At 38.9% G+C, this 10,229-nt stretch overlaps 2 long non-coding RNA genes across 7 annotated transcripts in view; both read left to right on the top strand.

Annotated features, from left to right (window-relative positions):
- The window catches only part of LOC108496194, a 12,763-nt gene extending 5,659 nt beyond the window's left edge, over positions 1–7,104 (top strand). Inside the window, exon 3 of the long non-coding RNA XR_001874386.1 lies at positions 6,916–7,104. This is a non-coding gene — a long non-coding RNA (uncharacterized LOC108496194). The remainder of the gene's footprint in view (positions 1–6,915) is intronic.
- Positions 1–10,229, top strand: part of LOC108496191 — a 133,317-nt gene that overhangs the window by 65,365 nt on the left and 57,723 nt on the right. The gene's annotated exons all lie outside the window — the stretch shown is intronic.

Raw genomic sequence — 10,229 nt, 5'->3', positions numbered from 1 at the left:
TGTTTTCCATGTCTTTTGTAAGCTTTTACCACTTGATTTCCCCCCCCCCCCCCTTGCATCAAATGTCAAGTTAATTTACAGGGCACTATTACTGATATGTTTCCTTGGTCTGTGGTTTTCTGTGAAAGGCAGGCAGCTGAGACCAAGTCTTGGGGTGAGGGGGAGGTGCAGAAGGTACAGTGTATGCCTGTGCCTGTAAATTGGCTTGCCCATGTGGCAGCAGGATGAGGGAAACCTCCCATCCTCATTTGCATCCTGAAGAATATCCAGGGTTAAACCTGACTGATTTCCATATGGGATTTAGACCTGACATTTATTATTTGGTTCACAGACCTCTTGAAGGCAAGTTTGTTTTCCACTCAGATGGAAAAACCTTCCAAGATAAATAAAGCTGGCTTAACAGCAGCAGCAGCAGCAAATAAAATATCTTTGCTATATTTCTTACAAATTTATCCTATGTGATTACCAGACAGATGCTTGTCACCAAATTATCGTATTTTACTCTTTAGCAATTCAAAAGAAAATATCTATCACATCTACTGCATGTCATTTGGAAAATGTCTCCATTTAATTCCAGAAGTTTATTTGCCATAAATAAAATTATAAATCATGGGTATAAAGGCAAATTGAAACAACCCTTGAAAAGCTATGTAAGAAAGATTTTACACCTTTCTATCTTTATGTAGGGAGATGTGATTTTCTACCTGGTCTATGCATCAATTAGTGTTTTCCATGCAGCATGAAAAATGCAAAAAACTCTTACATGTAAGTGTGCACGTAGTAAATTTTTAACATAGAACTAGCTCATTTTTTATCACCTAATAGCTTCATAAAATATTTTAGTGTTGCTTAGCACTGCAGTTCTAATAGCTAGTCGTGACAAAACCCCATAATACAATATTTTAATAAAATTTTAAATAAACTAGACTTTCATTTTCAATGAGAGTTAGTACAATGCTTTGACTTGTTGCTAATTTAAAGGAAGACATTGCAATTTTTACCAGATGCTGCTCTCCAGATGGCTCTCCAAGTAACTCTGATGCAGGATGTCAACACTTTTAGTGAACTTCTTAGTGGCTTTCAGGATGAGGGCTTTAGCAGGCATATCCACTTAAAAGTGGCCACCAAATCTCTAGTCTTTGCTAAACAGTTCCTGAAACTTAGCTTCTTCTGAATAGTGAGAACAGAGGATAAACACCAGCTCAGTCTCCAAGCTGATCCTACAAGTGTTAGAGTATGCTAACACAAACATATTCACGGAGAGAATATAGGGGTACAGCCTTAGTGTTTTTCTACTATGTTTTATTCAATGAATTCGTGATCATATAGATCATCCAGAAGCCATGCCCTGATGTCTGTTTTGGCCCCATGTTTTTAAGGCACTGAGTGTCTTTGGGGGACCATTTCTAGTGGCTGTGTGGAGGTCTCCATGCCTAGACCCTTTACAAACAGGGAGCAGGTGGGAGTAAACCTTTGTCACTCTTTCTGTGGCTGACAAAAGCACATTATGTACTCAAGCAGAGAAAATTCCTATGCTTATGTCAATGCATATCCACGCTTTCTGAAAAACATGTTTAAGACATTCATTTGATCATCACGGATGCTCTGGCAGATTATCAGTTTTAGCCTTTTTGAACATGTAATGCTTGGGGACCATACTGTTTTGTGCAAACGGGAGGCACGTGCACCCAGACTCATGTGCAGACGTGCACATCTGTGAGCCTAGGTATGCTGGTGAAGCATTTTGCCCTCCTTTCATACACGGTAACACAACTAAGTTATATTTGCAGTGTGTCACAGTCAGATTTATAGTGTATGTATATACAGCTACAAATACATAAACTGCCTGATGTGGCACTCCTGCATAATGCAAAGTGAAAGTTTCCCACATTGTTTCATTGCCTTCTGGCTAATTTCCCCAGTTAAATCTAAGATCATAAAATCATAGAATCATAGAATCCACCGGGTTGGAAAAGACCTCTGAGATCATCAAGTCTTGAACCAACACTGCTATGGTTACTTAGACCATGGCACCAAGTGCCACATCCAGTCTCATCTTAAAAACCTCCAGGGATGGTGAATCCACCATCTCCCTTGGCAGCCCATTCCAATGTCTGATTACTCTCTCCATAAAAAGTTTCTTCCTAATATCCAACCTAAATCTCCCTTGGCACAGGTTAGGACCATGCCCTCTTGTCCTACTGACAGTTGTCTGGGAGAAGAGACTGATGCCCATCTGGCTACAACTCTCCTTTCAGGGAGTTGTAGAGAGTGATGAGGTCTCCCCTGAGCCTCCTCTTCTCCAGGATAAACAACCCCAGCTCCCTCAGCCTCCCCTCATAGGACTCGTGCTTGAGTCCCTTCACCAGCCTAGTTGCTCTTCTCTGGACCTGCTCCAGCACCTCAATATCCTTCCTGAACTGAGGGGCCCAGAACTGGACACAGTACTCCAGGTGTGGCCTCACCAGCACTGAGTACAGGGGAAGAATCACTTCCCTGGTCCTGTTNCGTGCCCTCTTGTCTTACTGATAGTTGCCTGGGAGAAGAGACCAACCCCCACCTGGCTACACCCTCCTTTCAGGGAGTTGTAGAGAGTGATGAGGTCTCCCCTGAGCCTCCTCTTCTCCAGGATAAACAACCCCAGCTCCCTCAGCCTCTCCTCATAGGACTTGTGCTTGAGTGTCTTCACTAGCCTCGTTGCTCTTCTCTGGACCTACTCCAGCACCTCAATATCCTTCCTGAACTGAGGGGCCCAGAACTGGACACAGCACTCCAGGTGTGGCCTCACCAGCGCTGAGTACAGGGGAAGAATCACTTCCCTGGTCCTGTTGGCCACACTGTTCCTGATCCAGGCCAGGATGCCCTTGGCCTTCTTGGCCACCTGGGCACACTGCTGGCTCATGTTCAGATTCTTGTCAATCCAAACTCCCGGGTCCCTTTTCTGCCTGGCTGCTCTCCAGCCACTCTGTGCCCAGCCTGTAGCTCTGCATGGGGTTGTTGTGGCCAAAGTGCAGGACCTGGCACTTGGCCTTGTTGAACCTCATCCCGTTGGAATCAGACCAACTCTCCAGTCTGTCCAGGTCCCTCTGGAGAGATCTCCTGCCTTCCAGCAGATCAATGCTCTCCCCCAACTTGGTGTCATCTGCAAATTTGCTGATGGTGGACTCAATCCACTCATCCAGATCATCAATAAAGATATTAAACAGGATTGGGCCCAACACTGATCCCTGGGCAACACCACTAGTGACCGGCCACCAACTGGATGCAGCCCCATTCACCACCACTCTCTGGGCCCGGCCATCAGCCAGTTCTTAACCCAGCAGAGAGTGCCCCTGTCCAAGCCATGGGCTGCCAGCTTTTTCAGAAGAATGCCATGGGAGATGGTGTAAAGATCTTGCACAGTAATGAAAGGCAGGACTTCTAGTGAGCTCATCTTCCACTACCTTGTTACACAAGAACAGAACTGTGTTTATTTCCGTTAAAAATACCGTACAAAATAGCTTAGAAAAAATTGATGAATCAAACAAAGAATACATCTATTTTCGTAAGTACAGACACATTACTGTATTTATGTATTTAGAAGAGAAAATGAATGTTATTCTTAAAATTTAAGAAGATTAAGTTCTACCAAGAACATATACCATTAAAATTAGAGCACTATATTTTCCTCTTTTATGTGGTCTGCAACATTTTTTCTCTTTAGGCATATCAGCATAGAACAATTTCTATTAAGACTGAAGGATTCATAGAATAATGAACTTTTAGTTTTTTAGTGGTTTAGTTGGTGAATATTTTGAGGTATGTGGTAGTGTAAATAACAAAGATTTTATTCTGCAAATTAATTAACTTTACAACAATATCCAGTAACACTGACATTTGCAGTGTAATGGGCAATTTTAATGTTCTTTTGTAAAAACCTGGACTTCTCAATCTTGTTGCATACAGACGTGTGGTGAATATCTACTGATATTTTGAGGTCTCACAGTCCATTACACTTTCATCTACAAGTAGCTTTACTGATCTTAAATGACACCATGTCATGAATTTGAAGGTCTAGCTGGTGTGCTAGCCACTCAAAATACCAAGTACAAATATGCTCACAGTTAGTAATCGTTACAAACAGTAAGTTTTTAGACTACATTTCAGTTAATTACATTTCTCTAATAAACAGCATATCCAAACCTCTATGAGAGTACATAATTGCAATTTGCCATAGTTAACAGCAGATAATTTAATGTTATTTTCACTGGGGTTAAAATAAAAATGAGGAGAAAAGCTTGCTAAATTGCTCTATCAGTTGGCTGATTAGATTATTGAAGTAATTAGACAGATCAAACTCATTTGCAGAAAGCAGCCCAATACTTGAGACATTATAGTCTCAATTGTTATCTGTAGGGAATGGAAAAATAATGTGAAAAATATCTACAGAAAGACTTTTATTCCTTTGACATACATAATTTGCATTAAGGTAAGGCAGTCTTACGTGCATGCACATATATGAGATATGCATTAAAAACCCGAAGCTTTAAAAAGTAATGTGCTAGTAAAATATTTGATTTTTAAAATATTTTGTTCAAATTCCTACCAGTTCACACTGCTCTCAGGAGTCCAAGGAAATATTAATAACACTACAGAAATAAAAAGAATAAGATATTTGTCACTCTCATTTAAATTAATGTATGCTCCTGTCCTATAAATGTCACATTAGATAATTCTGAAAAATTACCATGAATTTCCATAATTATGCATATTCATGGTGGCGTTTTGCATAACACTAACAGCAATTTGCAGGATGGGGTCTAAGAGGGGAGGGGGGTGATTAAAGAATGCATGATTTAGAGGACTAAAATTGTTACCAGCAACCTAGAAATAGACTCAGCAACAGTTCTATTTCCTTTGGTTTACAAAACCAAAACAATGTGTCTTGCACCACTCTTTTGATGCTTCCAATATGCTGGCAGTTTTGTGCACCATACTTAGCCAAAAAAATTTAGCAAGGAGAAGTTGCTGAGGAACACTCATTCTACTTAGGAGTATCCCTTTTTATTAATGGCAGTTGTAAAGAAAACTGGGAATGAGAAACCAGAGGAGTGCTTCTTCAAAATTGCCTTTTTTTTTGTGGAGGCTAGAAGGGTTATGCTTCCAGCACCTGTTCACCTGACCCAGGTGAGCCTGTTGCAGATTCAAGTGCATCCTCACTTCTGCACCTAAGATGAGGCCCGGGCAATATTCAGGCAAACTGTAAAAAGACCAGGAGAGACAGAAAGGTTGTCCTGCCTTTACTCAATAACCTTTTATGCTGAAAGTGGAGAGCAGAGTTAATCAGAGCCTCTAGAAGTAATTATTGGCAGGGTTTGGGCAGCATGGATGCTTGGATAAACAGCTATTGTTCTTTCCACCAGATTCCTAATAGAAACAACAATACTGGCATTGTCCTCCACTTCTCATTAAGGGGCTTTGGAGAGGGAGCTGAGTGTAGGGAGTAGGGTGGGAAACTGACAGTCAGACCGTGCTCCATAGGAGCCTCTCCTGATCCTGCTGCAGCAGGCTCTGGCTTTTGGCATCGGTGGTGCCAGCTGCATGGGGAGAAGCCAAACATGTCATATCATCTTCTCATCAAACCTTCAGTGCCGGGGCAGAAGTGCCGTTAGAGCCTAATGAAGAAACAAACACAAAAGGGAAGCCTAGGGCTCTTACACACACACATTCATTTGCCCCCAATGAGATCCCGCCACAGAATGTTTCATTTCTGGGTTTTTTTGGTGTTTTGGTGTTTGTTTTGTTTTGGGGTTTTTTTGTGTGTTTGTTTGTTTGGTTGGTTGGTTGGTTGGTTGGTTGGTTTTTTGTTTTTGTTTTGTTGGTTTGGTTTGGGGGTTCTTTGGTTTGGGTTTGGTTTTTTTTCTAATTTTTTTAAGGGAGAGAGCACAACATGGGCGAGATGGTGTTGCCTGTTATTTTTTTTAAACATCATGTCATGACCACGCAGTGGTAACCTGGGAAATTGCAATTGACTAAAATTGCATTTGCAAATACTCTGTTCAGTAGCCACAGAATCCATGAGCCTGTGCTTTCAAAACACTGGTATTGTCAGTATTGTACCACTCCCATCCAAAATGTTCCCTTACACACTCTACTAACATGATTGCATGCTTTTGGATGAAAATTGTATTCATCTTTGTGTGTTGCTAAGCTCAATCCGCTCTTCATGATCAACATCAACAAGTAATGGCCCCAAGTTACTCCTAAATTGGGTTCCAAGCTCTTCTCCGTGAATGATGATCTCTTCCATAAGCCACTCCATCAATCCCATCAGTGTTTCTTTTGGGGCCAAAGACTGCACACCATAAGCACAGGAGTCAAAAAGTAGTAAGGAGTTAGACTCAGTCTTGTGGGTCCTTCCAGTGCAGGACATTCTATGATTCTAGTTCTCCAGTCCCACTTTGTCCTTCTGTGTTCAGAGCAAGGCGGTCTTAATCAAGATCCTGACCCAAAAACCTTTTGCATATCCTATTTGTGGTGGAGCCAACAGAATTTTTGTGCTTGCAGCTTGAAGAATTAAAGCCCTGGTCTGCAAGTCTCTAAACTACACTGTCTGCTGGAAAGGCTGGTATTAAATAATGTAAATCTGTGTAAGATGCCTTGTAGAATTATATCCTCAGCAAGGACTTGGGATTTAACCCTCTATCAGGCATTCTTAAGTGTAAAGGTACACCTAAACCTGTGAGAATTCGTGTGCTTGAGCGTATATTACCAGAAAAATTAACTGAGGGAAAATATACATACAGCTTTTTGTTGAATTTATATTACTAGATAATTTGGAGGCTGGAGGTTATTCAAATGTTTATATTTATAAGGTATTAACATACAGACAACTATGTGTATACATAAAAATATTTCTATTTTGTGTTTTCATAGTTGGGCATGTGTGAAAGGAAGCCAAACACTGGAAACAGCTCTCAAGTGTTTCTTGCACAGACACATGTACCTATTTACCTGAAAGTGGCCAGGAAGTTTGACAGGCATGATACTACAATTATTGTTATTGTAAGTAGTCAGTCATCTGCAGAAGGGTGTGCTCTTCACAGGCCCAATGCAAAGTTTCACTTTGTTTATGCTGCATTTAGCTGTCTGTCAACCGCGGGATGCTCATAGTCTGTTTTAAATGTTAATATTCTAAAGAAGACAAGGGAATCTTAATTGAATGATCTGTTTGCCAAGCTGCAAGGCATGCACAGAACCTGTACAAGAGAGATCCATAATAAATCCCTATTCCTAAACCCTGGGTGCATGTTTGATGAAGGTAGACTCTTACTATAAAACAACGATGCAGAAGGACCTACACAGCATTTCACGTAAGTAAGTATCTGATTGTTAAACAGGGACTTTGCAAAACCAAAAATCCTTTATATTTTCTGGTTTGTACAGCCAAATTTTATGGAAGGATGAACTGAGAATTGTTTGCAAAGTTCAGTTCCTCTCAAAGTATGCTCTACTACAGAATCAAAATGCATAAATATCTGAAGTATATCAAACATACATTTTGTGAATGCTGGCACATAACACCAAGTCCCCAACAGACTAAAATACTGTTTGCATGTTATGTTAACCAAAACTTCAGTATGTTTCAATATTCTGACTCACTTCTGACTAGGTGGCAAGAAGAAAAAGTGTTTATGATGCACTTGAATTGCAAAGCAAGACCTATTTCACACGGTCTCCACCCTCTGGGATCTCAGTTAATATAAGCCCTATTTCATTTTCGTAATGTTCAGTATCATTACCACACATCATTAGTTTAATTTCATTTCCCAAAAATTAAGAAGTACCTTTCTATTATGAGGCTTAGCATTACGTTTTCAACACACAATTGTCTAGTGTTTTGTCAGTTGTTTTATGAAATAAAATGTCTTTCTTTGTGAAATGCTTCTTCAGATTCAGAGACCCCAGGCAAAAAAGTCCTGCTTTTAGTAATAATCCTCATTATATTATTTGGCAAAGTGTTTACTAATCAGAAGCCCATTGCTCTGATTTTGTGCTATTTTTTGTGAGGCTGCTCATTCAGTACCAAAAATGTATGATTTTGTTGTGGTGGTGGTTGTTGTTAAACTGAGCAGCAGCCCTCCAGTTATTTTCAAGGAAGGGCAAAAAATTTAAGTAATGCTTCTAGTAGTGCAGTGGCATAAAGCCAATATTAGTGCAGTTCGCAACTACAAGAGCATATTTTTCTTTACACAAATAAGTGAACTTTGGAATAACAGAATCTAAGTTTATTATCAATTACAGAAGAGTTAAATAGGTTCTTAGAAGCATAGCTAATGTAAAAATGTATGTGTGAGAATTATGCGAAGTACAGCTACACTGTTTCATAGGTGATTATTTGCCCCTTTAAGGGTTTGTGGTTACATATACAATTATAATATAAATAAAAACCAGCACCTGAAAGCACTGTTTAGCTTATGCTAACTACTACAGGTATGTCATAAGGTCCTAACATACATCAGTATCATATAGTATTTAAATATCCAGTCTGATGCCTGTATATAGTGCTATGTTTTATCTATTTCATTTAGATATGTGATTGTAGGTGCCAGATCGATACAGAGATAGCCACTTTTTTGAAAAAGTCTGTTGCTGGCCAGTCAGCAGTACTGCAGCCTTCAGACTCCAGGGATAACTAGCCCAAATTACGCTTTAAATAGCTTTTGAGAAAAATTAGACTACATATGCAAAGTCCTTTGAGGAGATTATTGAAACATTTTCAAAATAAATGTTGTGTTAATGCCTCCCTTCTAGCGCTATTTTATTTGAAGACAAAAAGATATGTTTCAAAATGTTTAAGAAATCAGAAAGTGCATATTTATGTATAAACACAAATATACATACCTCTATATATACATGCTTGCAGTATCCAATATGTACATGTAGAACAACATGTAGAATATATGTACACATATTGGATAATATATAATATACATATTATATACTGTTTCATATTATATTAAAATTTAAATATAAATATATAAAAATACATGTGTAGATATATATACATACATGTCTATTTCTGTATACACACTTACTATATTTAAATATAAATATAAGTACATTTGGCATCCTCAAACTTTTTATCTAAGTAAATTTTCATGTTTTTTATGTATTACTACACTGTTACTATAAAAAAAGAATATGTGAAGTATAATATAAAAATACCAAGTATAATGTAAAACAACAGACTTGTTCTTACAAAGCTTAAGGAAAAACACACCCAGCAAGAGTTTATAAAGTTTGTGTTTTCATTTCTCCTTCTTTACTAGGAAAGATAATAAATTAAGCAGAATAAAAAGCTAGTAAGATATTGCTGTATTGTTTACAATTAATCATTTAATTAAGTTTTGAATATGCCATTTTTTTACTTAATTCTGTAGTATTCCTGTGAATAGCCTTCATCAGAACTATTTATTTAGTCAATGACACATAATTCAAGTGAAAATTGCAGAATTAGACTTTGAAAGGAATAATAAAAATACTAACAAAATCATCAGAGCAACTCTGCAAGATATTGAGTACTTTGAAGCTAATCTGACATGAACTCATGGGCAGGATGAACTTGGAGTGTTTTCTAAAAGTTGAGATATACACAGGTTTAGCCGCTTTGCTGAGTGAGAGAGAAAATGAACAGGTTTGTTGCTCCGGTTTTTTGAGGTTTTTTGAGCAATATTTTTCTGTGTTGAGAATCGTTCCTTAGAATAAGGAAAATCATTCAACAAATGTGTAGGACTTAGATTTTGTTCTCAGCCCTGCCAGAGACTTCTTTGTGAGGAAGGTCTGCCTCATGATGTCAAATTCAATCTGATTGATTAGATTCATCCCCAGTGAAATAAATACAAACAGTAAAAATTATTTACTTGCACAACTGTAGAAGTGTTCGGTTTGTTAGCACTTGGGCACTGTGTTAAAGTCCTCATGTAAGCAAGAGCATAGAGCTGGTGAGCACCAGATGGTGGTTGGGAGGATATTGTGGGTGGACTCTGTGAACAGAGTGATACTGATATTATCCAGAGGAGTTCACCAGTCCAACTGGCTGCACAGGGTAGGTGAAGCACTAGATAGACGGGGAAAAGGCACTGGACAGGCTGGACTTAGAATTATAGAATCACAGAATGGTTTGGGTTGGAAGGGACCTTAAGGCTTATCTAGTTCCAACTCACCTGCCATAGGCATGGACACCTTCC

This window comes from Lepidothrix coronata, unplaced genomic scaffold (genome assembly GCF_001604755.1).
Source record: "Lepidothrix coronata isolate B3197 unplaced genomic scaffold, Lepidothrix_coronata-1.0 Scaffold37, whole genome shotgun sequence".
In the NCBI taxonomy this organism is placed as follows: Eukaryota; Metazoa; Chordata; class Aves; order Passeriformes; family Pipridae; genus Lepidothrix; species Lepidothrix coronata.
Note: the sequence above shows the minus strand (reverse complement) of the source record. Positions and strands in the feature narration are given on the sequence as shown.